The sequence below is a fragment of the Diplotaxodon limnothrissa genome, linkage group LG12, assembly GCF_057381915.1.
Source record: "Diplotaxodon limnothrissa isolate DT_005_m linkage group LG12, D_limnothrissa_male_GT1.1, whole genome shotgun sequence".
Lineage (NCBI taxonomy): Eukaryota > Metazoa > Chordata > Actinopteri > Cichliformes > Cichlidae > Diplotaxodon > Diplotaxodon limnothrissa.
Window position 1 is genome coordinate 33,997,532 of NC_140607.1, and position 6,000 is coordinate 34,003,531.

Genomic DNA, 6,000 nt, shown 5'->3' on the forward strand with positions numbered 1-6,000 from the left:
CTTCATTCCCTACAAATAAGTAGTGAACCTTGGAATATGTGGCACAAAACATTTGGCACCGCAAAGTGAGACTGGTTTCACTCTTCACTCATCACATATGCATGTTCAGTACTCCTTGGTAGTAAAGTATCTTTAAGATGTTGGGGATTTTTTTTTTTTAGTTGACAGTGACATGGCTCTGTTTCAGTCCAATTCACCATCTTTGCCTAAACCCAACCAAATAGATGGATGAAATAACTGAAAGTGTACACAAATGCAGGTTGTTTTTTTATGAGTTTTATTTGCCTTTGCAAATGAGTCAAATAACAGTAAAGTCAACGTTTGCATGTTTTCTGATGAGGGCGAATTGTAAACATAGAATATTTATAGAGACATCTCAGTTTCAGCTTTATCAGCTTCCGCCTTATGTGTCATATGCAAGTTAGCAAAGGGTCAACATTGCAATGAAATGTCTTTGATGAACAGAACACAAGTCTCTCAGCAGTATAACAGTATACTCTCTATATGTATATATACATATGGAGAGAGAGAGATGGATAGATAGATAGATAGATAGATAGATAGATAGATAGATAGATAGATAGATAGATAGATAGATAGATAGATAGATAGATAGATAGATTCTTCTGTGTGCATCCTGTGAAGTGTGGTGTGTGTTTAAGCGTTGTAGTTGAGGTGACGAATTGGTTGGTGGTAAAAACTGTTGTCTTGTAGTCCGAGCAGACAGACTCCTGTAACGTCTGCCAGACGGTAACAAGGAGAACAGCTGGCATGCTGGGGGGCTGTGGTCCTTAATAATGCTGTATGCTTTACAGAGGCACTGCTGGAAATAAATGTCCTGAATGTCCTGAAGCCTCATGCCTGTTATGCGCTCTGCAGCCTTCGCCACTCTCTGTAGTGATTTCCAGCTGCCTTTAGAGCAGCTCCCATACCAGACTGTAATGCAGCCTGTCAGCAAGCTCTCGTTCGCACTCCTGTAGAACTTTGACATGATGTTGGCATTCATGCCAAACTTCCTCAGGAAGTGGAGTCGCTGGCGTGCTTTCCTGATAGCAGTGTCTGTGTGAAGGGTCCAGGAGTCAAAGGAGCTTGCAAAGAAAAGCGTCTGGACTTCTTTAAGTTGCTTGAAGACGTTTCACCTCTCATCCGAGAAGCTTCTTCCCACTAGGTTTATATCTGGGACTCTCCACCATTTGACCTTAGAACTGAAGAAGCTTCTCGGATGAGAGGTGAAACGTCTTCAAGCAACTTAAAGAAGTCCAGACGCTTTTCTTTGCAAGCTCCTTTGACTACGATGACCTGGATGACTGAGAACCTTCACAGACATAATATGAATTATGAAATTATGATCAGTATTCAAGTACATTTGGCATGTATTAAATTATTCTGTTATTATATGTTACCTTATATATGTAATCAAAGTAGTTGAATTAGAATACTGCTGTAGATCACATTATACCCTTTAATATAGAGTGTGTGAGCTGTATGTAGTTTAGTTCTCATTATACTTTTGAGTTAACAGAACATATTCACATATTAGTTCATTAGATAAATGTGCATCACTCTGTATCCTTGATCTGCTGGGAATGTGTGACACTGTTTTCTTGACATGCTTAAGTGTTGAATCATGAAGAGAAGGTTGTAAGCAGGAGACTCTGTGTCTAAAGACAGGGGAGATAGATAGACCACATTCCACACCCCCACCTTACAGAAAGCAGAGAAACAACTGCCGAGGTCATAACTTAGGCGCTGTAACAGAGAAAAAATGTGATGTTTTGGCTTTTACGACTAGCTGGGGGCCACTAGAGACTATAAAAAGCTGAGCAACCCGTCACCATTTTGAGACATGTGCCTGACCCTCTGGTGGCATCTCTCCCGTCCGGACGTTCTAATGCTCTTATTGTTGAATTGTATGGAAATAAATGATTGTTGATTGAGCATTGATACACCGAGTATTGTCCTTCCTTCAGCCCAAAGATTCAAAGAACTGCGTGTTTTCAACAACTTGGTGCCGTGTGACCCGGATCTTTGGTGTGCTGAGGAGGTGCAGATTTGACCTTTGGTGAGATCGTGAGGCGAGGTGAACAGAGGACCGGTCCAAAAATAAAAAGGTAAGCACAGCCTGTTGTATTATAAATACCAAATGTGCATATTGGGCTTTCCAAATTAATCTGTTCGCTGAGTCACATGTATTTTCACAGTAAATTTGTCGGTGTCTGGTTTTTGGCGCAAGATACTAACAACATAAGTTGAGGCTGAATTCCAGTGTGTTAAATAAACTGCTTCTACCGAGATACTAATAACATACTACGTTGGTCTAGTTGCAGTAATCTGCTTCTACCGAGATACTAATAACATACTACGTTGGACTAGATGCAGCCACTTTACCTTCCACATTTAATTTTGTCTAATACTGGCTTCTGTAGCAATAATACATTAGAATTTATTCTGAAGACGCGGCCATTAGTTCAGTACATTGAAGTCGAGGTTTGTTTATTTTGTTTATGGTGTCAGTGATGTCCTGGCTTTTGCCGGCTATGAAATAGAAGTTGATTTGAGGACAAGCAGATGCTGGCTTCACGGTGCAGTTGGACGCTGGCAACGCGAGAGCGAAACACGTCCGTAGGTTTGGTTTATGATACGGCGTGTTCCGGTGGTGCGGCCGTGAAGTGCAGTAGTGGTTGGTGCTAGTTTTAGTACATTTGATAGAGGTTTTGACGGTGGTTTGTGGCGTCAGTCGAGTATAAAGGGCTGCGGTCATAATACAAAGTAAAAATTTAAGTACATAGCAACACCTGGTTTATGATGTCAGGTATAACTTCGGGGATGCAAGCATCACTTTTATGATGCGACTTTGCCCCGTGGTGGCGGTCATAATCGCAGAGAAAGGGGTATTTTGGTCTATGGTGCAGTGTGCTTTAAGAAGATCTAATAGTTGAGCTCAGAGGTTTCTGTGTAAAATTCCCGCTGAGGAAAAGTGTTGTGTGTGAGTGTCAAAGCGCGCTCTGGGTGAGAGAGTGTGTGTGAAGCTGCGAGGCGCGCTCTGGGTGCTGTCTTGTGGGTAAAGCGCGCACTGAGTGAGAGTGTGAGTGAGGCGCGCTCTGAGTGTTTTTTGTGTGGAGTGTGAAGCGTGAACACAGTGACAGTGACGGTTGATGTGTTTGATTAGGAGGACATTAGAGCAAATACACATTTTAGGATCAAAGGTTGATGCCTAGTGTACCTGTGGAACTTTGCCCTAGGAGTGGCGACCCTCCTGTCCGTGGACGCGTGGCCAGGACCGGCGTTGTCCGGGTGCCGAGGTGGTGACTTGGGGAGGTGAGGGCCCCCGCATAGCTACGGAAATAACACTGGAACGGCCGTGTAATCACGGGTTCACATTTATTTCCGGACTAGAACAAGACACATTTTGCGAACAAACGTTGAGTCTAGATTAGTAAAGAAATATAAAAAGGTTGAATTCCTCGTTTCAGTGGTTGAAATTGTTGTGTGCCTGTCCCCTGACGAGTGTGAAATTAAAATAAAGAGGGAATTTGGAGCCACATAGAGATAGACGGGCATAATTGGGTGTATTACTCTGTGGTGTAATAAAAATAAAAAGGAGAGATAGTAAGAGGTGTGCAGTGGAGAATTATAGAGGAGTAGAGAGAGGAATGTGTTGGGAGACTGGCGTACAGTTTACGCTGTCAAGGTAGGCGGGTTGCCTGCTTATCGGTTTAAAAGTGATGAAAATGAAATTAAAATAAATCTCTTAGTGTGTTAATACAGGAAGCTGCGGACCTGGACCAACTGCCCCCACAAGCACAGCGGCCGAAGCAAAATTATAGGTAATGGGAACCACACCCAGCACGAATCAGCAGCTGTGAAAAAGACAGCAGCGAGGAGAGAATTAGAGGAGAAATTAAGAGAAGTTTTAACACATAAAATTGGGGCCAACGGACTTGTGGAGGTTGGGAAGGCGTCCGGAGCATCACAACAAAAAGGTGAAACAAAAACACACAAGCAGAGAAATCTGAGAGAAAGGCTCCTTTTAAGGTAACGCCTAGTTTGAGAAAAGATAAAATTAACCTGCTTTTATACAAATGCACATACACGCAATGAAGAAACAGCTTACACTCATGAACACGTGAAGATTTTCCAGCAAGGTTAAAGAAAAATTAACATACTTAAATGATGAAGTCTATACATTACTGACAAAGAAACCCTCTGGGTTGCAGGACAACAATTTAACTAAAAAAAAAAAAAAAAAAAAAAAAAAAAAAGGAACACTGGTCTAACCAACCAGGCAAGACGCAACAAATTTAGTGGTTAAAAGAGTCAAATTGTGACATGTTTTCTGTTGATTGATTAATAAAAGTGATTACTGAATGAAAGAAAGTTCCTTTTTTGGGCTTTTAAACATGATCTTAAGAATTTTAATATGTACCTGTGTTGTCCTGTCAACTTGGTGGGTTAGGAGTTGATTATATCGGGAGAGAAAAAACAAAAAAAAAAGGGGGAGAGAAGGCTGACACAGGGCCTGGCCCCATTGTCTCCCCTCTGAATAACACAGCCAACACAACATCATTTTCCTGTTCGTTTGTTTTTGTTTTTTGTTTGTTTTTGTTTTGTTTTGTTTTTGTTTTTTCTATACATATTTAATTACAGGCTGCTTTGCCGGCCCTGAAAGCCGAGGCTGACTGGACTCCTGCTCTCCCCCATACGTGACACTGACCAAATGCTGCAACAGCTGGACCCACAACAACGACCTGAGAATGTCAACAGACCTGCAGGAATGTGATCTCATGCAGCCGAGACGGAGAGCACTAAACCTAAGGCCCGTTTCACTACACGGGGGAAAATTCCCAGACTGCGTCAGCTGACAGAGCTGTGACGAGACGCCCGCCAAGCCCGAATGAAAAGTAAGGCCGAGCGAAAGAATGCTGACCTTGATAACTTTGCATTCACACTGTGCAGGACAGTGATGGACCAACACGGATGATCGGGTGGCGAAAAAGGGCGTGACCGAGACAAGAGGAGTAACTGAGGACAGAAGGCACCTCAGAATGGACAAAAACACAGAAGAAGATGCAGGTTTCACCTGCGGTGAACATCGACACTGGAGAAAGGACTGCCCCAATTGGGGTCAGAACCAGGACGGACTGAATTTTGAGCAGCAGCAGCAGCAGCAGCAATGGTCGCAAACAAACTGAAAAAGGAGGGGGGCAGGACCCCAGGGCATGCTTCAGGCCGTGGTTTACCCAGAACAGCAGAACAGGAAAGTGATGAACACAAACACCCACACAAACACACACATCTACATGCACTGACTCAGAATGAAGAGAAACACACACACACACACACACACACACGGGAATGTTGATTCACTGAGAAGTGATGCACACACATACACATGCACACGCTTGTGCAATAAAGAGTGATCCACACGCACACACACATACACGCTGATGCAATGAAGAATGCTTTGCTTATGCTGATATGCAAAATGCTGCACACAAACATCCCAATGCATAATTATTATGAGGAGCCATTGATTACTTAGAATGTGTTATATGTCACCTAGAAGGCATTTATGTAGATTTTAGGAATAAGCTCTAAAACGGTTTGGTTATGAAAACAATGTCTGTGCGTGATGTCTGTTTATGGCTCAAGGCCTTGACTGAATTCTTTGCTGTGCTTCACACAGCCCTGATGAGGAACAGTGGCACAGAGTGAAATTGATGAATTAATAGTGTAAGTTTTAGGTTGGAGTACGGCATTTTCTGTGATTGAGTTTTAATTCAAGGAGGAACAAAAGGTGTTACGGCACCTGAGGTTCTCATTCCCACACAATATTGTCCCGGCAGGAAGCAAAATGTTCCTGTGAATTTCTGGTTAATTGTTTGGTTTTGGTTTAGCGCTAGCTTGATTTTATCAGTGAGCTTTGGCTTGTGTTCTGTCTCGTAAGCGAGAGAGGGATAGTTTTATGCTTGGACATGTCTGCAACGGGCCCTAGTTTGT